At 35.4% G+C, this 27775-nt stretch overlaps 2 long non-coding RNA genes across 6 annotated transcripts in view; one reads left to right on the forward strand and one right to left on the reverse strand.

The window, feature by feature from the left end:
- The window catches only part of LOC126811727 (uncharacterized), a 116588-nt gene extending 90253 nt beyond the window's left edge, over positions 1–26335 (forward strand). For both annotated transcript variants that reach the window (XR_008786214.1, XR_008786213.1), the window contains exon 3: positions 24627–26335. This is a non-coding gene — a long non-coding RNA (uncharacterized LOC126811727). The remainder of the gene's footprint in view (positions 1–24626) is intronic.
- LOC126811718 (uncharacterized) lies at positions 2356–20999 on the reverse strand. 4 transcript variants are annotated; one of them, XR_007675720.2, is made up of 7 exons: positions 20893–20999; positions 9070–9094; positions 8750–8849; positions 8521–8541; positions 8322–8366; positions 6632–6730; positions 2356–5883 (listed from the first exon to the last, which is right to left on the reverse strand). It is a non-coding gene; the product is annotated as an uncharacterized LOC126811718 (long non-coding RNA). The 4 variants fall into 4 exon arrangements; XR_007675718.2 differs by lacking the exon at positions 20893–20999 and adding an exon at positions 17526–17624 and having other exon boundaries at positions 6632–6727; XR_007675717.2 differs by lacking the exon at positions 20893–20999 and adding an exon at positions 17526–17624.
- Positions 26336–27775: the final 1440 nt, after the last annotated feature.

Raw genomic sequence — 27775 nt, forward strand, 5'->3', positions numbered from 1 at the left:
TTTCTGACCATCATAATTCTGCAAAATCTTCCCCTAAATTCCATTTCAGGGACTCTAGATTAAACAATTTCTCTGTGGGAGCATGCCCCCGCACCTCCCTAGAAAGCTTGCACCTCCAGTGCTTGACTCATGGCTGCTTCACTCATATTAGGGGCATTGTGGATCAGTCAGTCTCATTTTTGCTAAACATCCCCCCCCAAACAAAATCGATATGTATGCCGCTGGAAATGAGCATATGTGGGTGCATGTTTTGTTGCCTGGCAACCTATCTTTTATTGTATGTGTGGTCTTTTTTGCGCAACTCTGTAACTTAGTAACTTAAGTGGCAGGGGTGGGTTGATGGCTGAATGGTTAGCGTGTGCGCGCTGTATTATGAAGTCTCTCATTGAGTCAGCTGGCATGGTTTTGATTCCTCGGTTGTGCGTGACAAGGAGTAGGGTTGCCTGTCCATCCTCGTGGGTTTTCTCCGGGTCCTCCGGTTTCCTCCCACTGCTATTGAAATAAAATTAAACCATATGTTAGTCCCGAAATGACCTAGTTTGTGTCGAGTGGACGTTAAACTCCATCTCTCTCTCTCTCTCTTTCTCTCTCTCTAGTACCTTAAGTGATTTACTTGATAATTTTCATATGGTTTTGTGAAAATGCCCCATATTTCAGTTAATGTATATATACTTCCATGCATGTAAGTGTTTAATACCGGGAAATCTATATGAGTTGGTAAATAGTACCCAGGTAAACATGCTTTGTTTCTACATGCGTATCCATGATTAATGTGAACACTTTTCAGGCCAGAATTTTTCAATCACAAATGATTTTGAATTTTGACTGTCCAATACAAGAAAAGTTTTGCATGGAATTTTTAAATATATTTTTATGTGCCCACATTTTTATTTGGAGGTATATTGTTGTCACCCCTGTCCATCAGGTCGTCTGTCCACAATTTGTTTATGGACAGTCTTCAGGTCACAATTTTTATCCGATTTTGACCAAACTTGAAATATAGGTTTATCTACAAAAGATCTTGGTTCCTTTCAATACTGTATCAGACAGTAACTTCATGGATTATGACCCCTGATTGTACGAAAAATCACGATTTTAGCTTGTGGACACTTTAGTGGTCATAATTTAAAATTGTATCTGATTTTGATGAAACTTGAGATAAAATTATAACCTAAAGATCGCAGATCCTTTCAATGTTCGCGCATATCAGACCGTAACTTCCTGGATTATGGCCTCTGATTGTACAAAAATATCACGATTTTAGCTTGTGGACATTCTAGAGGTCACAATTTTTATCCAACTTTAAAAATCGTTTAAATATATCATTGTTACACCCTGATTTGTAGGAGTTCAAAATTCGTAAAAACTAGAAAGAAGCTGCCCAACAAAATGGCCACTCCTTGAACGCAAATAGTTTAAAAGTATGTAATACCAAGGATATTGATGAAACTTAAAATGTATGTTTATATCCGAAAGATCTTGGTTCCTTTCAATATTTGCATACATCAGACCATAACTTCATAGATTATAGTCACAATTTTTATCTGATTTTAAAAACAGTTTAAATATTGCACTGTAATGAAGGTTGTACGCAAATAGTGTAAAAGTATGTAATACAAAGGTTGTGGACTCTCTAGAGGTCAAAATTTTTGTCCAATTTTGATGAAACTTAAAATATATTTTTATATCCCAAAGATCTTAGTTCCTTTCGATATTCACACATTTCAAACCATTATTTACTGGATTATGGCCCATGATTGTACGAAATATCACTTTTTTATTAGCTTGTTCTCTATCCATTTCTTGGAAAATGTGGGCACATCTTGCATGGCAATCACTTGTTGATTCTTCGTTTGGGCTAAAGAGGAACCCAATTGATATTCAAAATTTTTCAATAACAGCCTATCAAATTTCAAATTTTTGGTTTTTAAATTTCAATGACTTTCTGTTCACATTTTTAGTTTTAAGCTTAAAAGTTTGGGACAGACTTCACCATGAACTATTGAGTATAGTAACATCCAATATCTATTTAAGTGGAAAAAACTGTTATTTTGAACGATAAATTAAACCTGAAGTTATACTTCAAGACCAAAGTCAGGGTCATCATATTATGCAATGGTCAAGAGTCATTGAACCGTTAAATTTTGCGCTCTGAAGAAATTCTCTGCGAAGCTTAGTGGCGAGACAAAGAGGAAGGAAACGGAAGTGCTGTACAAGTGGCGGGAAAAGGAGAAAGAAACGGAAGTGCCTGTAAATGTTAGTCCCAGAGGAAAGAACAGCCCGATCACAAAGGCTATTACTTCGTAATATTAATTTATGCTTGGACTCCCTCCCCTTCAATAAACAAACTCATGGTTGGTTGGAGGAAGATGTCATTTATTAATGTAACTAAAACATGATAAAAGACTGTACAAAAAGTATTTCAATATGTCATTTAGTTTACTTAATCTAACTAAAACATAATAAATGACTGTACACAAAGTACTTCAAAAACCTGATGTTGGACTTAGCAAGGTGACAAAATATGGCCCAACGTCAGTATCTAAACATAAGCAATACAATTTAATTAAGATTCAATAATGATAAACATGATTATGACAATATAATTTAAAAACCGTTAAGAACTAGACTTGTAAGCAGCACTGAACTGGCTTTCTGGAATCAAACAGGACGAAAAGTACCCTTTTTTTTTCCCAAAAAATATCGGATATTGTTTTAACTACTTCTGGTTTACAGATCATTGTCGGGATAGCTTTAACAAGTGGTCTGGATACTTAACTTCCTGTATCAGAAGTTTCAGAAACATCCATTGATTAGTTTAAAACAAAAAGAAAATTAAAGAGCATTTTAAATAATTTAACGATTTTTCGACTTTTTTTCAAAGTTTGAGGCCCTTTTTATACGCCCACATTTTCATGTGGACGTATATTGTCGTCGCCCCTGTCCGTCTGTCCATCCGGACGTCTGTCTACAATTGTTTGTGAACAGTCTACAGATCACAATTTTAATCCGATTTCAATTAAACTTGCAATATAGGTTTATCACCCTAAGATCTTGGTTCCTTTCGATACTGGCATCTATCGGACTGTAACTTCATGGATTATGGCCCCTGATTGTACGAAAATTCACGTTTTTAGCTTGTGAACACTGTAGAGGTCACAATTTTTATCCGATTTAGTTTAAACTTGAAATGTATGATTATAACCCAAAGATCTCGGTTCCTTTCGATATTCGCGCATATCGGAACGTAACTTCCTGAATTATGGCCCCTGATTGTACGAAAAATCGCGTTTTTAGCTTGTGGACCCTATAGAGGTCATAATTTTTATCTGATTTAAAAAAAACGTATTATTATATCACCGTTAAACCCTAAGGACGGCTGAGTTCGAATTTCGTGAAAATCGGCCTAAAACTGACAGACAAAATGGCCGCCGTTCGTTGTGGACCCTATAGAGGTCACAATTTTTATACGCCCACATTTTCATGTGGACGTATTATGCCGTCGCCCCTGTCCGTCCGGACGTCCGTCCGTCCGTCCGTCTCTCTACAGGTCACAATTCTTAACCGATTTCGACGAAACTTGAAATATAGGTTTATCCCCAAAAGATCTCGGCTGCTTTCGATATTGGCATGTATCGGATCGAAACTTCATGGATTATGGCCCCTGTTTGTACGAAAAATCACGTTTTTAGTTTGTGGACCCTATAGAGGTCACAATTTTTATCCGATTTTGTTGAAACTTGAAATGTAAGTTTATAACCCAAAGATCTCAGTTCCTTTCGATATTTGCGCATATCGGACAGTAACTTCCTGAATTATGGCCCCTGATTGTACGAAAAATCACGTTTTTAGCTTGTGGACCCTATAGAAGTCATAATTTTTATCCGATTTAAGAAAACGTTCTATTATATCACCGTTACACCCTAAGGATGAATGAGTTCGAATTTCGTGAAAATCGGCCCAAAATTGACAGACAAAATGGCCGCCGTTCGTTCCCAAATAGCGTAAAAATATGGTATATCAAGGTTGTGGACCCTATAGGGGTCACAATTTTTATCCGATTTTGTTTAAACTTGAAATGTAAGTTTATAACCCAAAGATCTCGGTTCCTTTCGATATTCGATTTTAGGTTGTGGACCCTATAGAAGTCATAATTTTTACCCGATTTAAAAAAACGTATTATTATATCACCGTTACACCCTAGGGACGATTGAATTTGAATTTCGTGAAAATCGGCCCAAAATTGACAGACAAAATGGCCGCCGTTCGTTCTCAAATAGCGTAAGAAAATGGTATATCAAGGTTGTGGACCCTATCCCAAATATCTCAGTCCCTTTTGATATTTGCACATTTCAAACCATGACTTTCTGGATTATTGCCCCTGATTGTACAAAACATCCCGTTTGTTTTTAGCTTGTTCTCTATCCATCTCTTGCAAAATGTGGGGGTATCGTACCTGGCAGGCGCTGGTTCAAAGTTTGAGACCCTATTTGGACCCTTTATATCAGTGCGAGGCTTTTACATTTGGATTCACACACTAGACGACAGATAGGAATCTGAGTAACAGAAGTTTAGGGAAAGAAATAAAAGTAGTTTTCAAGATAAAAGCATCTGAAAAGGCTCCATAAAGGAAAATACTACATTTTCAGCATCCCATAATCTATTGACTAACCATCCAATGTCATATAATAGTCCATTATTCAGGCTATCCAATGACACTTTAGTTGGTTTGATCCATAAACATCTAGCATAGAAATCACTCTTTTTTAAGGTAACTTTTTTACGTTTTTTTTTTCCTGACAACTTCCGGTTTTGGAAATAGTTTTAACAAGTGATTTGGATACTTAACTACCTGTACCAGAAGTTTCAGAAACATCCATTTAAAAGTTTTAAAAAAAAAGGAAAATAGAAGAGCATTTTCAGTAATTTAATACTTTTTCAAAAATTTAGGCCCTTTTTGAACCACTTATATTATTTTTTGATACACACCCTAGACCACCGACTGTGTGTAAACATAAAGCAAACATAAACATAAAAACCAATAAGAATAAACATAAAGCGGTACAATCTAAAAATAGAGCATCAATAAGTTTGGTGGAGCAGGCTAAGGAGAGGGGGAGGGGGGGCAATTGAATTCTCTATCAAATGTTTACATGTGGTCTTTCACTGGCATATACGCTCAAAATGAAATCTTGCAAGACTGCCGCGGTCACAAGATCAACTCAGATTACATTATTGTAATTTATTTGTGCCTGAACTCACTCCCCCTGGTTGGTTGGGGTGGGGGAAGATAATATTATTTCTTATTGGAACAAAAACTATGTCATAAGGTCCAGATTGGTACCCAAGTCATTCACAAATTTGGCATTAATATTATTATGTTTAACACTCATTTTATGTTTAACACTCAATTTATAACAGTTCATAATCATAACCATAAAAGCTGGGGGGTTTTATCCACCCTCACACTGTTGAAAATAAATAGACATACATTAATTTATTCACAAAACATCTTTCTTAGCAAAAAATACCAAATATATTCAATTAACCCTTTTACATTTTAACAGCATCCAAGATGTACGGCTGTGTCATTTGACTTCCTATAGCACTCTAAGTAGGTATCAAAAGGATGCGATTCTGTACATTCAGTAGTAGGGAGACAGTTCATTTGCCTCATCGCCAGATCTAGGTCTGTAAAACTATCAGAAGGCAGTGGTATGCTCGTTAACCCCAATCCAGAGTCTTCATCATTGGACAGTACTTTTGAATTAGTGGGGTTTCTTTCCGCGTCATATTGAAGTGTCAGCTGTTCTATGGCACCATTGACCATTGATAACTGAGTCTCTGCAAAATGATGTCCTTGTTGTGCCACGACACCTCTCCCTTAAGAATTAAATAATGATAAAGGTTAATGGCAAAAGCAGCTTAGTTCAAGAAATGAATAATAACATTTAGACTTAGGAGCTTGAAATTTGGAACTAACAATATATTTCATTTAATCCAAGTCATTATTACATAACCTTAATCTGCCTTGCCTTGAAACAATTTTTAAAACTTCCTAAACAGTTGATTTATTTCAAGAGGAGGACTCGCTAGATAAATCCTAACTGTAGTCACTTCAGATTTTGTGTAATGTTCATCATAGTTCATTGATAAGTTAATAAAGGGGCAGCAGGTAAGATTAGATAAAGAGGTGACAGTTCTGGCTGTAATAGTTAACAAATGGATAATGAGACTATGCTGAAAATTTCAGTCAAATTGCTCCACTCTGAACCAAGATATTATCGATTCAATTTTAAGCTAGCCTCGATCATCATTACTAATGTTGGTATTATAATAAACAAAGTCTTGATTATCCATTTGGACGTTAAATTGTCCATCACAAAATGGTATTCAAATCCAATAAATATCACAGGCTAACGATGGCATCGAGAGTTTATTATGGTCTGCATAAGTTAACTAATGTCTGATTAATAATTTAGATAACATTTAAGGCCTAAAGAAAGACCTGCAATAGGCAGATTTACCTCTTGCATAATGTATGTTCAATTCAACTACAGCTCTTGGCTGTTGGTCAAATTTGTAAATATATTTTTATACGTAGTACCATTTTGTGTGAATATAAACTTACTTTTCTCAGCGAATTCTATACATGTAACTATCGTAAAAATACAAACTGATAGTACAACCATTAATAAATTGTCAAAGATACTAATCATGTAGTTTTCTGCTGGAAAAAAGATAGGAGAGAGATTATAACTTGGACAGACATAGTTATTTATATTTATATGATTATATTTATAGTACTTGTTAAAGATGCATTCCCACAAAAGTATTTATCGGGTGGTTATTTCCAATAAGAGTATGCCAATTTTGGTATATATGGAAAGTAGAGACACAATCTTACTAGAAAAATACTGGATTCCCTGGAAAACACCCGGGACAAAACTAACAGGGTATCACTAATTATTAGTTGGATGATTAGGGCTGTCTGCTTGAGTGACGTCAGTGGTTGCACGCGCAGATCGTCTGACCTTTTTGCATTAGTGAGTGCTTAATATGTTGATAAACAAGATGGCGAGCGGACTTGGAAAAAGTGAGAGACTTAAAGAGGAATTACGCAAAATCAGATAGAGAGCTGATGGTTCTCTTTATAATAGATATAAAAAAAGATAATGAAATGGGAATATGTTGAAATTTCAGACAAATTACTTCACTCACAGCCGAGACATCACCATTACAAGAACCATGTAGCCTTGATTGTCATTGCTATCATTGTTAAGATTATAAATAAAGTCTCAATTATCCAATTTTAGTTTTTAAAATCATAAACCGCAAAACCTGTTTAAATCTACTTAAAATTGGAGCCATCTGATGGCATCAAGTTTTGATTATGTTCGTGGTAAGTTAATTAACGTCAAATTAATAATTTTTATCACCCAATAATACATTCTACAGTAGATATCGCTTTACATGAATTTGATTGGTCAGTTGAAAAGGAACTATTTTTTTTATTTTCGAAGAACAGTTCATTTCCTATTAAAAGTAACTTTTTTTTTATTAAATAGGAACTTTTGTTATTCAATTGACCTTGATGGAAACACTGGGTCAATATAAAGGACTTTGCAATGGTTGAATTGCTGTCAAAAAATGATGTACCACTATGCCGTAATGTTCAGTAAAAGTGAAATCTACAGCAAAGAATTATATTTATCTATTTGTGCATGTAAGAAGGGATTGGGTGATAAATAAAATCTCCTACTCGTCTTTTTTGATATCAAAAAATATCAACACCCGGCAGAGCCTCGTTTTTTGTTACTTTATCAAATTGTGTTGATATTTTTTGATATCAAAAAACACTGGTAGGAGATTCTCTATATATAACATTTAAGGCATAAAGAAAGACCTGCAATAGGCAGATTTAGCTCTTGCATCAAGCCTGTTTAATCATGCAAGTGATTCTGAGACTAACATTTCAGGCCTAAAGAAAGACCTTCAGTAGGCAGATTTAGCTCATGCATAATGTATGTTTAAGCAATTCAAGTACATTATCCAACGTTCTTTATATTTCGCCATTATTAATATGATAAAAATAGAACTTTGATGATTAATCACCAAAATGACATATATGAAACTTGAAGAATTCATCTATTGCAAAGACTTGAAAATCCAAAATTTCTTACAGGCTCAATCATCCATTGCAATCAGGTCTCTTGATCTCACCATTGCCCTTATAATATGAAACTAGAAGTTCAACTCTTTAATTGACTTAAATTCTGACATGATTGCTTATAAATAAAATGACCTAAATTATAATTCACCTGTATTCTCTACGAGTCCAGGTATGGTGTCAGGTAGCTGCGACACTGAAAAATATATTTTTATATTTAAAATTACAGTAGTATATTCTTCACTGTAAATGCTGATATTTGGGTAACGGGAAGAATCTTGTAAAACCAGAAATTACTCTGGTACATAAAAAAATTCATTTCATTTAATGAACAATAAACATATCCTTACCAGTAGTCAAATATTTAATTTCTGAAAAATAAGAAAATAAATTAAAGTAATGAAAATAAACAACCAAAATTTGAAGAAAAAAAAAAAAAAATTGTTTTGAGCTGTAATATCTATTGTGGTTAACTGTTCACTCTAGCATTTAAACTGGCTATGATTGTTCCTGTAGTGATTGATGAAGATGTCTACAAAAATATGCTGGATCTTTGTAAGAAGTTGGTATTCAACTTACCTAAATCTCTTAAGTCTAATTTCATATTTAAAATGTAGATAAACATTATTATAATGGGACAAAGAAACATCAATGCTGTAAACAGCATTCTACATGTATTCTGAAAAATATAAAAATCAGCACTTAATTTACCGTAAGGTTAAGTCTCCAATATCCAATTAATGATTTCAATTTGATTGAATGTTAAAGTTTAAAAAGTTGTGAATCTCTCTCCAGTTAATGCTTTTGAAATGTTTCAAAGAATGTCTTTATCAATTTTCATCATTCGCAGCTGGATAAGACAATAAAATGAAAATTTGTATTAAAAAATTTATATTTACCTGTACTAAAGGCATCTTGACTTTTCTAAAAAAAAAGAAGAAAAAGTTATTTAGACTCTTACAGAAGATGATTTACAGTATCTAAAGGAAACAGTTAAACTATTTCTATATATAAACAATGGCAGCTACACTCAAATCTACTTTTTATACGCCCACATTTTCATGTGGACGTATATTGTCGTCGCCCCTGTCCGTCCGTCCACAATTGTTTGTGAACACTCTAGAGGTCACAATTTTTATCCAATTTCAACTAAACTTGAAATATAGGTTCATCACCCTAAGATCTCGGTTCCTTTCGATATTGGCATGTATCGAACTGTAACTTCATGGATTATGGCCCTTGATTGTACGATTATGGCCCTTGATTGTACGAAAAATCACGTTTTTAGCTTGTGAACACTGTAGAGGTCACAATTTTTATCTGATTTGGTTTAAACTTGAAATGTATGTTTAACCCACAGATCTCGGTTCCTTTCGATATTCGCGCATATCGGACCATAACTTCCTGAATTATGGCCCCTGATTGTATGAAAAATCGCGATTTTAGCTTGTGGACCCCATAGAAGTCACAATTTTTATCCGATTTAAAAAAAAACATGTGAATATATCACCGCCGTTACACCTTAAGAATGATTGAGTTCGAATTTCGTAAAAATTGGACCGAAACTGATCGACGGACAAACAGCATAAAAATATGGTATATCAATGTTGTGGACCCTGTACAGACTTGAAATGCATATTTATAACCCAAAGATCTTGGTTCATTGACAAGGGGAAACCATGCTGGAAAATCTAGATGAACTTTCTCGGCCAATGCAGGGATCGAACACCCGACTTCCAGGCTAGCGAGCCAGTGTCTTACCCACTTAGCCACGTGATCCCCCACACTTTTAGGAGAACCTTGATAAAGTGTTGGAGACTACAGTTTTCAATAGCGTTTTTTTCAACTTTGGTATGAAGCAGTAGGACTGTGAGAAGATTAACCCTGTTGCTTTTTAAACATACATTATGCAAGAGCTAAATCTGTCTATTGCAGGTCTTTCTTTAGGCCTGAAATGTTATCTAAATTATTAATTAGACATTAATTAACTTATCCAGACCATAATCAACTCTAGATGGCATCGCTAGCCTACAATCTTAAGTGGATTGTGAGCCGATTTACTGCACAACTTTCCTTCTCGATTAAACGATTAAATGTTTATCGTACTGACTTTAGTAATGATGAACGAGGCTAGGCAGAAATTTCATTCGCTTAGTTCTCGGTTCATAGTGGATCAATTTGAATGAAATTTTCAGCAAATTGCCTTTACATTATCTAGTTTTTAATTATTATAGTGAGAACTGCCAACTCGTTATCGAATCTCCCATAATGTATCTTTAAATCTGGTCTGAAGCATTGGAATTAGAAAGGATGAACCCTGTTTATTTTCAGAAAATCTCGTGACCATGATAGAGATTGTCATTTCAGATTTACTGCAGTTGAGACATAGCTGCTATGTGGGTATATTTCCATGCTTTGCATGGCTATCTTACCCCAAGTTCACAAGGCATTCTCAGACTTAAGTTAAGAATTTACTCAAAATTGTCAGCCTTATTTTAACTAAAATATAGCCCTGTATAAAACATTTGTTGTCTTAAATACATCAATAAAAAACTATGTGCGAAGTTTTGTTTTTCTGGATCAAAGATATTTCTCATAAATAGTGATTGAAAGTTGAGTAATTTCTTAACTTAAGTCTGAGAATGCTTTGTGAACTTGGGGCCTTATCTTAAAACAAATTGGAGAGTTCACACTGTTTTCTTGTGCTATTTTATGGACAAAAAGAAATAAAAAAATTAATTCAGCAGATTATGATTTCTAATTTGATTCCCAAAATGGTTGTGTAATTGTATTAAATTGACAATGAAATGTCAATGGCTGGTTGTGTATGATTAAATGGCTGAATGACTCTGTAAAGGTATGTTTGATCCTGTATTCTATAGTAGTGTTCATAACATAAATGGCTCTTTCACAATATATATAAGATCTTTCTGTAACAAAATACTCAATGTTTATTTAATGGATGAGATAAAATAAGATCTCTATTTAGTGTCAGATTTTCTCACCTGTGATGTTTTTCTAAAAAATAAAATGGACGTCAACTCTCGAAAAATCTCGTTTAAATTACATAACTTGTGTTTTTTCTTATTTAGACCATGGACTGAAAAAATCTGTCAAAAAGTTGCTATCTTACATACAAAAGCATTTTAGCCGGGCAAAATTTCATGTAGCTAGGTCAAATATCAAAATTTTAATTCCACATATAGTTATATAATTATAATTCAAGCTATTAAAGGTCCAACTGATTTTTTGTTAAGTGCAGTAATTATATTCACAGATAAGTCAGGGAGGGGATTTTAACATAGTCCAAGTAACCAATTTTGTTCATATTTTTATTGTTTACTTTAAAGATTATCTTGGGGGAGAAGTTTGAGGTTCTGTCTATAGTGTGTAATTCCCAGTATTACACACTATATTAATGACTTCCATGGTAATAAATGGAAGCTATAATTGGATAGAGTGTAACGTTATATTGTGAAATGGAGTACCTTCCCTTTAACTGTATGGCTTGTTAATGTAAAGTAACCTTAAATGCATTTAATTAAATTTCTAAAATTTAAGTACTAATTGTGTTGTAATTTCAATAATGTGCTTGTGCGTATGGGTCTTTAGCAGTTGGAGGACCCGGTGAAAACCCACAAGGTTGGACAGGCGAGCCTACTCCTTGTCATGTACAACCAGGAAATCGAAACCACACCAGTTGACTCAATGACATTCGGCCATCCAACCCCCCCACTGTATCAAATGATAAACTCTGCCTCCACATATAAATCCACACAATGTATAATATTGCTGGGTTGTTTGCTTGGGGCTTTTTATACGCCCACATGGAAATGTGGACGTATATTGTTGTTGCCCCCGTCCGTTCATTGATCCGCCGTACACAATTTCTTGTGAACACTCTACAGACTACATTTATAAGCTGATTGTTTTGAAATTGACATATGTTGTTTACAGTGAGATGAAGAAGTCTATTTAATTTCAATAATTTCTGTTAATTTTTTCTGGAGTTATGGCCCTTGTTTTATTTTATTGCACCTTGTGAATGCTCTAATGACAGAAATTATCAACCGATCTGTATGAAATTTATGTGCAACCTTTAAATTAGTGAAACGAAGCCTATTGAATTTCAGCAATTCCCATTAATTACGTCTAGAGTTATGTTCCATGTTTCACTTTGTCGAACCCTGTGAATGCTCTAACAACAAAAGTTATCATCCGACCTGTATGAAATTTATATGCATTATTAAACTTTGCGAAAGGAAGAAGTCTATTGAATTTCAGCAATTTCCAATAATTCTTGAGTTATGGGTCTTGTTTTACTTTGTTGAACAATGTGAATGCTCGAGCAATAAGTCATAATCTAATCTAAATGAAAATTTAAATGCATTATTTAAATTAGTAAAACGAAAAACACTGTTGAATTTCAACAGTTTTTGTTACTTCCAGAGTAAAGGCCTTTTTTAAAGTTTGTAGCACCTTGTGAACCCTCAAAGGATGAAAATTATAATCTGATCTGTAAATGCCCCCCATACCTACAAAAGATTAAATATGCGACAACCCTTGTTGACCTCTTGGACGATTTAGCTGCTGTGGGTGTATGTTTCATTGCCTGGCAACCCATCTTTTTAGTAAAATAGTCCTGGAATATTAATCTTAAAAATTATTGTCTGAATTTGACTGCTAAAAAAAAAAGGTGGTGCATGTTAACCCAGGATTTGAAATTTTACATATCTAGATAAAACTATGCCTTACCCAAGGATTTGAAAATTATGATTTAATCCTAAATTATAGACCTAGACCTATACTTTGTAATTAAGTCAGCACTTAAGAATTTATGTGCAAAATGATGCCCTTGTTGTGCCACTACAGTGACTACACCTCTCTTAAAAAATTAAATGATGATGAAAAGGTTAATGGCAAGATAATTTTCTAGTTTGCATTGTGTGATGCGTTTTGGTTTCAATATGTTATACTGAAACACACTGCCTGCATGGTGTAGACTGTAGACCCATCTTCATTAGCCCAGTTGGTGCCGAAAAGCATGATGTTTTTAAACCTCATTTCACTAATTCCTACAGTGAAAAACTTTGTGTAGTGCCTATATATTATTAATAAATGTTCCACGCATGCTAATATATTTGGTGAAAAACTGGTTGTAATATTACCAAATGGTCAACGCTTTTGCATTATTACACTTACATGCTTACAGAATCCTTTCGCCTCCCCATGCGTGTCGATTTATATTAAAGATACATTATGTAAGATTTAGATAAAGAGTTGTCCGTTCTTGCTATAATAGTTCAAAATTAGATCCCGGTAATGAAAATTTTATCTACTGAAAATTTCAGTCAAATTACTTTATTCTGAGCAAATTTATGAGTGTTAATTAAAGTTCTGACAAGTATGCCCCATTGTCAAGTACCATTGCTACGATAATAATCAAAATCTTGATTATCCATTTTAATGTTATTCATTAAATATTTAGGTCTAGAAACCATTAGTTGATTTGATGGGCATGCGATGTGAATAAATGTCTTTATCACCCAATAATACATTCTACAGTAGATATCGCTTGTTTGATATATTTCATAATCTACTGCAATATCTCCTTAGGAGATATCGCTTTACGTGAATTTGATTGGTCAGTTGAAAAGGAACTCCTTTTTTTACGCCCACATTGAAATGTGGTCTCATATTGTCGTCGCCCCCGTCCGTCCGTCGGTGTTTAAGGTCATGAGACGAAGAAGCCTATTGATTTTCAGCGATTTCCGATAATTACTGCCAAAGTTATGGCCCTTGATCACTTCAAAAAATCTTGGTGACGCTCTAAAGGCCAAAGTTAATATCTGATTGACTTTAAATTTATACACAGTGTTTACGGTCATGAGACGAAGAAGCCTATTGATTTTCGGCGATTTCTGATAATTACTGCCAGAGTTATGGCCCTTGATCACTTCAAAAATCTTGTGGACGCTCTAAAGGCCCAAGTTAATATCCGATTGACTTTAAATTTATACACAGTGTTTAAGGTCATGAGACGAAGAAGCCTATTGATTTTCAGCGATTTCTGATAATTACTGCCAGAGATACGGCCCTTGATCACTTCAAAAAATCTTGTAGACGCTCTAGAGGCCTAGGTTAATATCCGATTGACTTTAAATTTATACACAGTGTTTATGGTCATGAGATGAAGAAGCCTATTGATTTTCAGCGATTTCTGATAATTACTGCCATAGTTATGGCCTTTGATCACTTTGAAAAATCTTGTTGACGTTCTAGAGGCCAAAGTTAATGTCTGATTGACTTCAAATTTATACACAGTGTTTATGGTCATGAGACAAAGAAGCCTATTGATTTTTCAGCGATTTCCGATAATTACTGCCAGAGTTATGGACCTTGATCACTTTGAAAAATCTTGCGGACGCTCTAGAGGTCAAAGTTAATATCTGATTGACTTTATAAAATTATACACAGTGTTTAAGGTCATGAGACGAGGAATCCTATTGATTTTTCAACAATTTCCGATAATTACTGCCAAAGTTATGGCCCTCGATCACTTTGGGACGCTCTAAAGGCTAAAGTTATCATCCGATTGACTTCAGATTGATACACGGAAATTAATTCTTGAGACGAACAAGTATATTGATTTTCAATGAATTTTTATGTCTTGACAGCTAAATCATGACAGCCCTCGAAATGTTTAAAAAAAGCTACCTGTCGCTTCAGTAAATAACCTGTCACTCTCAAATATCAAACTCAAAGACTAATCACATCACACTTATCCATACATGTAGGTACACACGCACGTGGTTAGGTCTTTGACGTACATTGCTCTATATAAATATCGTAAATTCCGCAAAGTATTATGGTACCACACTTCCGTACTAAATCGAATACTTCACCATCTATTTGTAGAATTCAGATTTTAAAATATCCGTAATGAATTGAATATCAAACACAAATCACACCTGTGCATGGCACCGTATTTACATGGTAATTGGCTGATTGGGACCATGGCTGATGGGACCTGGCTGACTGGGACCAGATTTGTGGCTGACTGGGACCACGACAAGGCTTATTCGGACCATTACTTAAATGACGCGAGTATTTAAAATATGTTTGCATATTTTTGATAATAAGACAACTATGACAATAAATAGTGTAATTAGTCACAAATAATAGTGTGATTAGTGAATGACGGCTTCAATACAAATGAGCTAAATCACAGAGAAGATGCTTCACATTCTTGGCTGATTGGGACCAGATTCTTGGCTGATTCGGACCATGATCAGACCAATGACGAGAGTGTTTTAAATATGTTTGCATGACAATAAATACTACCCAGTATTATCAAATTGTAACCCAATGTCAAATAGCCCCATATCAGTATAATTACTGCAACGAATGCGATATTTTGTAATGAGTGAAGTTGAAAAAATGACAGACAAATTGTTCTTTGTATAATATTTTAATTAGTAAATATCATTTTATTTCATATAACGAGACATTTGGTGGCGATTCAATTCCTTTACAAACCAATATTTCCGTTATGCTACTGTATTGCTAGTATTAGTTTTGAAATTTGTATGACTTATTGAAATTGGTTTAAACAGTATTTCTATGTATAATTACACACAATATATAGGCTATAATGGATTCCGTAACAAGCTCTGAAGTTTATAAAATAAAATAAAAATGGTCTGTTTAAATTGCATAAAACGTATGATAATTGACATAAGATTAATGAGATAATCTCTGTTAAGATAGTAACTGTGACATAAAAAAATGGAATATAAACATAAATAGCGTAGGCCTACATAAAAGCATATAATTATAGTCACATTATAGCCTAGGTAAAACTCCTTTAAACTTAATTCAATATCAAAACCTCAGTTTCTAGTATTTTTTATCGTGTGGTCCGAATCAACCTAGTGGTGGTCCCAATCAGCCTGGAATGTGGTCCCAATCAGCTTTGACTTTTGGCCCAATCAGCTTGGTTCCATTTACATGTACCGCGTGCGAAGGACAGATAACGCCACCTGGAATTCCCTTCTCACATATCCGGACTATATTTACGCTACAAATTATATTTATATATGAAATATTTTTCCGACCTGATTTTTTGATTTTGTCAAATTGTCTTATAAATTATTCATAGAGTTTATTAATTATTTATGGAAATTGTTTAAAATTTTTTAAACGATTAAATACACCAAGCAACGAGCCGTGTGCATTTCCATTCCAACCACTAGTACTATATTTACTGTGGTGTCGTTACGGTAGAATTATTTCAGGTGACTTGGGGGTACGTTTTAATTTATTTAGATATAATACTCCATAATGCGATGAACTAGTGTCCAGCAGATGAAGCGTAGATGTTGTGAAATTCATTGATATAAAATTGTCTACTTCCGAACTGTGTGAGTAACTGTAGCCTACGACAGAGCGAAATGTAAACAGTGCAAATGGCGGCTTTTCGCGGTATTTCCGTGCTTAATTCTTGCATTTAGAAACAAACAATTAAATGTACGTGACGTGGACGTGAGTATTGTGGTCAATTTACTGAACAGGTAGTTTTATTTGCTACCTGTCAGACGAAAAAATCGCCTGTCGGCGACAAGTAGACAGGCGAACATTTCGAGCCATGCATGATATTAAAAGTTTTGTATACAAAACATTAGCATGTGGCAGAACTTTATAAAAACAAACAAATTCTAATGGTTTTCTGATAATTACTTCATGAGTTGTTGCTCTTATTCAGATTTTAGTGTATAACAAATGTTTCATTACCGAAAAAAATAAAAATATGCGACAACTGTTGTTGAATGCCCGGACGATTTAGCTGTTGTGGGCGTATGTTTCATTGCCTGGCAACCTATCTTTTTTATTTTCAAAGAACAGTTCATTTCTTATTTTTTTTTATTAAAAATGAACTATTGTTATTCAGTTGACCTTGATGGAAACACTAGGTCAATATAAAGGACTTTGCAATGGTTGAAAATAATGATGTATCACTATGCCGTAATGTTCAGTGAAAGTGAAATCTACAGCATATAAGAAGGGATTGGGTGATAAATAAAATCTCTTACTCGTCTTTTTTGTTATCAAAAAATATCAACACTCGGCAGAGCCTCGTTTTTTTGTTACTTTATCAACTTTTGTTGATTTTTTTGATATCAAAAAAGACTGGTAGGTGATTCTCCATAAATACTTTGAATACAGAAAAAAGACTTGCAATAGGCAGATTTAGCTCTTGCATAATGTCTCTTTAACAATCTTGTTTTATTATATGTAAAGAAACATATATACTTCATAACAAGACTATCAAAATTCAGTAAGATCTTTTACTTACCCCACTACTATAATATATGCGTCTGTCTAGTCAATGTCACAGTCTCGACTTCCAGTCAACTTGTGGGTGAATAGAAAATAGAAGCTTGGATTATCAAGTCGTCTTATTTGTATCATGAACAGCTGTCTTATTAATGAGTCATCTCAATACGCAAAATAAAGATAAGAATTATATAAGCTTTATTTATAAATATGTTTGGAATAAAGTTAGAGGTTGGCGGGTGTGGTTACAAATCAATTAAAGAAACATTAGTAGATAAAGAGTCAATCCATCCTTCCGTCCGTCAGTCACACATTTTGGGAAACAATAACTATCCTTCTAATTGAGCTAGAATGGTCCCGTGTACACATTGGCGTGCACGTAAAAGATCCCTTGGCAGTTGGAATTCGATATAAGAGTAGGCCGTAGTGCCGCTGTCCGGGCAAAATTTCCCTCATAGCACACTGTATGGCGTATGCCCGTCTTCATTAGCCCAGGTTAGGAGCAGAACAGTAGGACGTTAAACTCCATTTCATTTCATTTCATTTGAGCTAAAATGTTCACACTTGGTGTAGGTGTTTATTAGATGAATGCCTTGATGGAGTTTGAAGATGAACATTTTAGATCTAGTTGAGTGAGAGTGATGAAACTTGGTGTTTAGTTTCATTACATCAATACCTTGACTAAATTTGATAATGCGCATTTTTGGCTCAGGGTAAGCAAAGCGATAAGCAATTTGATTGGTCGAGACTTTGGAGCTTGATAACTTTGATTCTAATCGAGTGTGATTGGTGAAACTTTGTGTATAGCTTCATTACATCAATACCTTGACTAACTTCGATGATAAGCATTTTCTTCTTTGGCAAAGTAGAGACTTTAGCCTGATTGGTCGAGACTTTGGAAAACAATAACTCTTCTTCTAATTGAGGTAGAATTTTCAAATTTGGTGGAGGTGTTTATTAGGCGAATACCTTGACAGTATTCGACAATGTGCATTTTCCACTAAGACTAAGCAGAGATAAGCAATTTGATTGGTTGAGACTTTGGAACACGATTACTTTGGTTCTAATAGGGTGAGAGTGATGCAACTCAGAATATAGATTCATTACATCAATACCATAACTAAGTCCGATGATGGGAATTTTCTGCTTAGGCAAAGGAGCGATAAGCAATTTGATTGGTCAAGACTTTGGAACATAACTCTGCTTTTAATTGCTAGGACTAAGATGCAGTTAATTAGTATGTGTCATCTATTTATTTTGGGATGTCAGCGGGAACATCAGCTTCACTGTTGGCTTGTATTGAGTGAAGATATTAGCCTTTGAAGGTTTGACAAGATGTGTGCATTGATTGTAACCACCGTACTTGTTGTTTGAGGCTTAATCTCACTTCTCCATTTTTATATGCCCACATTTTCATGTGGACGTATTATGCCATCGCCCTGTCCGTCCGTGCGGACAACAGCCTGTCCACAGGTCACAATTTTTATGCTATTTTGACAAAACTTGAATTATAGGTATATCTCCCAAAGATCTTGGTTCCTTTCGATATTGGCATGTATCGGATCATAACTTCATGGATTATGGCCCCTGATTGTTCGAAAAATCATGTTTTTAGCCTGTGGACACTTTAGAGGTCACAATTTTTATCTGATTTTGGTGAAGCTTGAAATACATGTTAATAACCCAAAGATCTTGGTTCCTTTCTATTTTGGATAGTAAATTCCTAAATTATGGCCTCTGACTGTACGAAAAATCATGGTTTTAGCTTGAGGTCACAATTATTATCTGATTTAAAAAAATCGTTTGAATATATCACCATCACACTGTAATGTCAGTTGAGTTCAAAATTTGGGAAAATTGGACCAAAACTGCCGAACAAAATGGCCAACCCTTGTAAGCAAATAGTGTAAAACTATGGTATATCAAGGTTGTGGACCCTCTAGAGGTCACTTTAAATTCATGATTATAGCCCACGGATCTTGGTTCCTTTCGTGTATATTGAATCGTAATTTCCTGAATTATGGCCCTTGATTGTACGAAAAATAACGTTTTTAACTTGAAGTCCCACTTTTTATCCAATTTAAAAGATCGTTTGAATATATCACCGTTAGTAACTAATGCCGCCATTTGTATGCTAATAGTGTAAATATATGGCCCCTCATTGTTCGAAAAACCACATTTGTAGCTTGTGAACCCACTAGAAGTCACAATTTGTATTAAAAACGTTTAAATATATCACTGTTACACATCAATGAAGGTTGAGTTCAAATTGTAATTAGGAGGATGGTATGAAAAATATTAGGTTTGGTCTGGTCTATACTTTGGCATGCACAGAGAGAGAGAGATGAACCAATTAGGCTAGTAAAAACCAACTCCTGGTGTATTCCCTATAAAAGTGCCTTTATTATATTTGTGATTCCATATCTGGTGAATAATGAACAACAAACCAGCTCGTTTGTTATTCGCGACTACCGAACAACAAACTTGTTCGTTATTCGCCAATACGAGACAGCTCGCTGTTCGGGTAGAAAGAGAGGTTGTTAGAATCTTTTTCCCAAAACTTTACAATCTAATTGGGCTCATAAAAACCCACTTCCGGCATATTCCCTACAACAGTTCCTTTATTATATCACTAATTCCATATCTGGTGAATAATGAACAACAAACTGGCTCGTTGTTCGTTATTCGCGAATACTGAACAACAAACTTGCTTGTTATTTATTCGCCAATATGAAACTGCTCGTTGTTCAGGTAGAAAGACAGGTTGTTAGAATCTTTTCCCCCCAGGAATTGATTATATTACTAATTCCATATCTGGTAAATAACAAACAACAAGCCAGTTTGTTGTTCATGATTTGTGAATACCGAACAACAAACTGGCTCGTTATTCGCGAATACCGAACAATGAACAATGAACCACAAGCTAACTTCACGTCGCCGATCTCAGTTTAATTGGGTCACCAAAAACATTTGATCATGTTGCATGCCACATGAAGTAGTATTAGTTGTTCTGGAAGAATAAGCCTAATATGAGTACACATGAGTTTGATGAATTTGATAAATATACATATTCTATTCAAGACATCAAGTATTATTTAGTTACAGTCATTTTCCAGTTATCTTCAAAGTGTAGTGTAATTATTTAAACTTTTCACAGGCCATGCAGGACTAACTAAGTCCTGATAAATATAAAATTGAGTGAGTATATAGCGGAATGATAAGTAGTGTATTATTCTCAGGTTTTTATTGTAATAACACTTGACGGTTAGTCATTCACAATGTAGTAAAGATCTAACTGTAAGATACAATTACATGCATTAGGCTATACATTAGCTGGCTATACATGAGTATATATAATTTACAAATAGGCGAAATACATCTCTTACCTCTTTGGTTGAATCTGCCACAAAATAGCCGACAAGTTCAGAGAATATGCAAATCAGGTATGTCACCTATTTACGTTATTTGGCCAAAAGGAGAGTTCTGTTCAAGATCACATGACACGCATGTCTTGGTAAAAGTGGGTAAACCCAAACTTATAAAAGAAGATATATACTATTCAAAAAAAGTAGGGGATATTTGATTTTTAAGTGTTATTAAAGTCACCTAATGAAACTGACGAAGAAACAAATGACAAAATGAAGAAACATTCATCGATTTATTCCAAATGATCGTTAGACTAAGTAAGGCACAGACTGACCATTATAAGGGTAAAATGATACCCGGGGTCAAACAGCAAAGTTACCACAGCATCACAACAAAGTCAGTAACGGGTAAATCCTCCTCTGTTTGCCAAACAAGCATTGATCCGACGTGGCATACTCCTAATGAGACGTCTAAGGTCATTTTGGTCCAGATTGTCCCATTCCTGTTGCAACACAGCAGCAAGTTCTTGGACATTGGCAGGACGTTGTTGACGTTGACGTAACCTCTGTCCAAGCATGTCCCAGACATGCTCGATGGGGGAGAGGTCGGGACTCAGTGCTGGCCAAGGTAATGTGGTGATGTTCTGTTGTTGGAGGTAACCTGTAACGATCCTGGCCCTGTGACATCTTGCGTTGTCATCCTGGAAGATGAAACGGCGGCCATGACGTCGTGCGAACGGCACAACATGGACTGCCAAGATGTTGTCCCGGTAGTACTGGCCTGTAACACGCCCTGCAACAACATGTAAAGCCGTTCTTCCAGCAACAGTGATGCCTCCCCACACCATAACAGAACCACCCCCAAATCGATCATGTCTGATGACGTTAACGTCTTGGAAGCGCTCCTTTCGACGACGCCACACCCTCCTACGTCTGTCCAAAAAATCAACAGTGAACCTTGACTCATCTGAAAACATCACATTGCTCCAGCGTCGATTATCCCAGTGTTGACGATCCCTACACCAACGACATCTTGCCTGAATGTGATGATCTCTCAAACAAGGGATCACGCGAGGACGTCGGGCGCGAAGGTGACCCCTATGCAGTCGATTCCGAATCGTCTGGCCACTCACTCTCACACCAGTGTCTGTTTGAAGACGAGCGCTGATCTGATTTGCTGTGATGACACGATTTCTCAAGGCCAAGGTACGGATAAATCGATCCTGGGCTTGAGTTGTCGCCCTTGGTCGACCTGAGCGTGGTCTGTCCTGTACAGATTGTGCATCACGGTATCTGGACCATAGCCTGCTTATGACAGACTGAGAAACATTCATCGTCCGCGCCACAACCGCCTGTGTTGTGCCGATCTGTAGCATGCCAAGGGCACGTAACCTTTCATTTTGGGTAAGCCGACGCATATCAAAATTTGTTTTCTGGTCACTAAAACAATTAAACTGATGTTTCCACCCTGGAATTCAATGCCACAATGACTGTAACATTCAAAGTCAGAGTCGTGCAAATCTTGGGTTGGACCCCCATGATGATCCCAAGCATCACCTGCATTCCATGCGGTAGCTATTGGTGCGTTTGGGCGTCACATGTAACTGGAAATGTTTCTTCTGTTAGGTTCTATAGTGACTTTTTTCGTAGTCATTTGCATATTTTAGTATTATGCCCCCAAAATCAAATATCCCCTACTTTTTTTGAATAGTATATATAGGACAATGCTATAAATATATCAAAACTGATAAATGCATACACAATGTCACAATATTCTTATTTGACAGATTCTAAGACAGACATATAATATTATTCAACGTTTGACATGTCAAAGGCCAAGATTTAATTTCTTATATGTTTAATTATTTACGTAAAATCTTGTTTTATGTTATTTATGGCCAATGTAATTGTTGTATTTGTATTTTTCCTTTTGTAGTCCAGGAGCTAATGACAAAATAATATGGTCATCAGTTACAAAAGGTTTGACCCCCCAAATTTGTAGTGGGTGTCTATAAAATCAAAAATCAATTGGTCAGACCGGGCACTGCTTGGTCATATAGTCACAGCAGCACCTGAAAGTACTTCCCATAGGGTTAAAAATTAGGTCATAAGTTATATATATAGGCTGAAACTTCTAGAAGCAAATAAGTATTCATAGCTGAAGTTAATATTTGACAATGTAACCAAAATTTCCGGGCCTTGCTTATGTCAGACCATGCCCAATATCTCTTCACAGGGCTAATAATATGGTCATCAGTTAAATGAGTGAAACTAAACAGAAACAAAGATACATACTTGGAAATTTTTTTTCTAAAATCTAACCAAATATTTTGGAGCTGATCGTTCTATGGTCATCAGTTACATTTTGAAACTTAACACAAATTAATATGGATCAGTGCATGGACAATGTGTTTTTCGAAAATCGAACCACTTCCTCAAGTCAGACTGACCTTTATAGCTTAGCCCCATCCCACTCCCTCTATATAGATCTTGTAATACTGTAATATCAATAATACATTGTTACCCCAACAGGATTCAAAATATTAACACAGAACAAATGTTTGTTAGCTATGTGAAATCCTCAAATGAGAAATGGCAAACAAAATGGCCGCCCCTCGTTCGCAAATATATTGTGTATCAGGGTTGTGGACCCTCTGGAGGTCACAATTTTCATCTGATTTTGATGAAACTTGAAATGCATGTTTATAACCCAAATATCTTGGATCCTGTCCATTTTCGTACATATCGAATCGTAACTTCCTGAATTATGGCCCCTGATTGTACGAAAAATAAGAGTTTTTCGCTTGTGGTCCCTGTATAGGTCACAATTATTATCCGATTTAAAAAACTGTTCGAATATATCACCGTTACACCCAAGCCTTGAAATAACTGCTGATGAAATAACATCATGTCAGGCTGAACTGTTTATCGGCGTGACATTTCAGATTTTCAGCCTGACAAATACTTTATTTACAAATACTTTATTGACAAATACTTTAAAACATATCTTGCACATTTCAGACCATAACTTTCTGAATTATTGCCTTGATTGTAAAAAAAATCGTGTTTGTTTTTAGCTTGTTCTCTATCCATCTCTTGCAAAGTGTGGGCGTATCCTGCCTGGCAGCCTCTGGTTTTGAGGTTTAATATACACTATTATAATTATATATTGAGACAAAGAAGGTTATGTAAGAAAAAACTGAAAAACTAATTAAAAGTTCATTATAACATAGTATTATGAATTTACTACTTCTTAGTTCATTACATGCAACGTTTCAGTACTCAATATCTTGCTTAATAAAGATACCTGTAAGAGTATTGAATTGTAATTAACTGAAAGAAGTAATAAATCCATAAAGTTGTGTTATTATGAAATTATACCACTACTTCCAAATGTCATCCAAGGATATTATTTTGAATTTGTCATCTAACAAAGCAGAAATTCTGAGGTGCCTCCCTTCCAATGATGCCCTAAGCAGACACTTAATGATTAATTCACCCCTGTGTAAAATGTATGTTCAATATTCTGACTACATTAGCTCGCTTTTTTGTACAAATAAATCTGATAGATTGACTGTGTAAGCTGACATGTACTCTTGGATGAAAGATTTCAAATGTGGCCAAGTGGTCTACAATGTAAGCTGTAGATCATAAGATCTCTATATATGCAAGTGAGTTAGTGAAATTTAAGTATAACATGTTACTTTCAAAATGATTATACAATTATTTATTATCTGTTCTTTGATGTTTTCCAGGTTTACCATTAGTAGAAGAGTAATGGAATTTGGTGTAGTTAATAGACTTATCAACACAATCTTATTATTACATGCAAGCAGTCTGATATGAAAGAATTTTTGCAAACATTAGTATTTCCACTTTCTTCAAATTTCCACTTGTCAAGAGATTTTAAACGCCCACATTTTCATGTGGACGTATTATGACGTCTGTTCGTCCAAAATGTTTGTGGACACTCTACAGGTCACAATTTTTATCCAATTTTAACGGAACATGAAATATAGGTCTATCTCCCAAAGATCTCGGTTCCTTTCGATATTGCCATGTATCGGACCATAACTTCATGGATTATGGCCCCTGATTGTATGAAAAATCACGTTTTTAGCTTGTGGACACGCTAGAGATCACAATTTTCACCCGATTTTGATGAAACTTGAAATGAAAATTTATTTTAAGATCTTGGTTCCTTTCGATATTCGTGCATATCCGATCGTAACTTCCTGAATTATGGTCCCTGATTGTATGAAAAATTGCGTTTTTCGCTTGTGGTCCCTTAAGAGGTCACAATTATTATCCGATTTAAAAAAATGTTTGAATATATCACTGTTACACCCTAATGTTGATTAAGTTCGAATTTCGTGAAAATAGTGCCAAAACTGCCGGACAAAATGTCCGCCCCTCTTACGCAAATGTGTAAACATCTGGTATATCAAGGTTGTGGTTGTGGACCCTCTAGAGGTCACAATTTTGATCCGATGTTGATGAAACTTGAAATACATGTTTATAACCCAAAGATCTTGGTTTCTCTTGATATTCGCGCATATCAGATTCTAACTTCTTGAATTATGGCCCTTGATTGTACAAAAAATCCTGTTTTTAGCTTGTGGTCCCTGTAGAGGTCACAATTTTTATACGATTTAAAAAAAACGTGTGAATATATAACCGTTACACACTAAGATCTTCTTTCCTTTTTATCTTGTTCTCTATCCATCTCTTGCAAAATGTGGGTGTATCCTGCCTGGCAGCCGCTGTTTTTTTATATGCATACCAACTTGTAAATGAATGGACTTGTTTATGTATATATATGAGGGATGTCTCAAACGTTTCTGGCCTCTCCATGAACGGATTGCCCAAATTCAACCAATCTACTTATGTTGTTAGAAAATTATTTATGATTAAGTATCTACATTTCAAAAATTTTACTCCAAAGCAAATTCATGATGACAGTTAATGCGGAAATACCCTGCAGATCTGTGATTAAGTATCATTATGATAAAATGACACAAACATTAGTCAAAGAGTGGTGTGCTGAATTTTACAGGATCAGCAATGAAAACAGACAGAGAAAGAGAAATGGGGTTTAACGTCCACTCGACACAAACTAGGTCATTTCGGGACTAACATATGGTTCCATAATTCTCTTGTGCGTAGGGGTCTTTACTCAATGACAGACTTTATGATACAGCGCGCATGTGCTAACCATTCAGCCATCCAACCCCCCCAGCATTGAAAACAAACCATCCGGGCTAGTCATCCTTATGCTGGGTTCCAGCTGCGGATGCTCTTGACATAAATGGGGGCACTAATTTAGCCCAACAGGAGTAATAGTTAGGGGGGAGGATGTATTTTAATTATTACTCATGTATAATGCTCATTTGATTAATGTTTTTATTCTAATTTTGTTACAGTCATTTATTTGTTTATGAATAATAAATGACATTTTATAATATACCAAGCTATTTTTGTTGATTCTTTGTTTGAGGCACACAAATGCTGTTCTGGAGACAATAATGCAGGACATGTGAGTAACTGTTCGATAGTTATCTACTTCACATGACATTAGCAAAACATCTGTGAACATTTGCACATGAACAAGGTGTAGGCCTATGTCTAGAATGTTGACTGAAGAACACAAGCGTCTGAGAGTGATGGTTAGTCAACAGCTTCATGGGAACTATCGTAGAGATTCTTATGTTTTCTTAAGTAAGGATAAAACCTAGGTTCATCACTTTGGAGTTCAAAAGAACGTCCTCCTGTGGCAATGTCATGTTTAACACTATTATAACTGAATATCAGTATTGTATAACACAGGAACATAAATAAACCAGAGGGCCTGGCAAGGGATAACGTATAGTTGTTTGGATGGAATGAAAAACTAGCGTGCACGTAAAAGATCCCTTTGCAGTTGGAATTTGATATGAGTAGGCTGTAGTGGTGCTGTTCGGGCAAATGTATGGTGTATGCCTGTCACAAATGTCAGTGATCTTCACATGGCAACAAGGCACATGAACCTCTTCAATCTCAAGAAATCACAGATATGCATAAAGTTAAGACACATGAATCTTTAATCTCCAAGAAGTGACAAGCACAAAAAAACACCTCGATTTCCATAAAGCTAAAACTATAATTGTCATAAAGCAGCAAGGGACATGCATCTTTCACGATCTCCACAAAGCTACCAAAAACATGAGCTTCCCCGACACATTTCTGATATAATCATGACCCATTAGTTCCCATAGAGCTACAAGACAATAACCTGAACCTCCATTATCGCCCTAAAGTTACAAGATTACCCACGAATCTCACTGATCTCCATAAAGTTACAAGAAGGATGAATCCCATGGGATGAATCCCACTGATCTCGTTTAAACTATATGACACACGATTCTCCTCAATTTCCATATATTTTATGGCCACAGGGCACACAAACCTCCTTTATATCCATATATCTACGAGGCAAATGAGTCTCTCTTTATCTCCATTATGCTACAAACCTTTGAGATCCTTTAGTCTGACAAGACAGTATCCAACTCTTTTTTAAAGTTTGACTTAAAATCGGAAGCTCTGAGACATTATTTCTGAACACACACCTGATACTACAATTATTTCTAGCACCCCAAACACCACTTTTCATTTGAGGAGTATGCATGGCTAATAAGTTTTGTTTATATATTATGGAACACCTATCACCACCCTCAAACATACATGAACAAATAAATACCACTGTATAAGGTTTAGTGCATACCATAGGCTCTTGTAAATGACTTTGAAGGGGCGACAAAGTAGTGTTTGCCAGATTAGATCACCATTTATGAAGTTACCTTGTTTTTTACATATTTTCATACAGCTTTTATGCGGAACATGATCTCCCAAAGGCAGTTTATCTGCT

This window comes from Patella vulgata, chromosome 2, assembly GCF_932274485.2.
Source record: "Patella vulgata chromosome 2, xgPatVulg1.2, whole genome shotgun sequence".
Classification (NCBI taxonomy): domain Eukaryota; kingdom Metazoa; phylum Mollusca; class Gastropoda; family Patellidae; genus Patella; species Patella vulgata.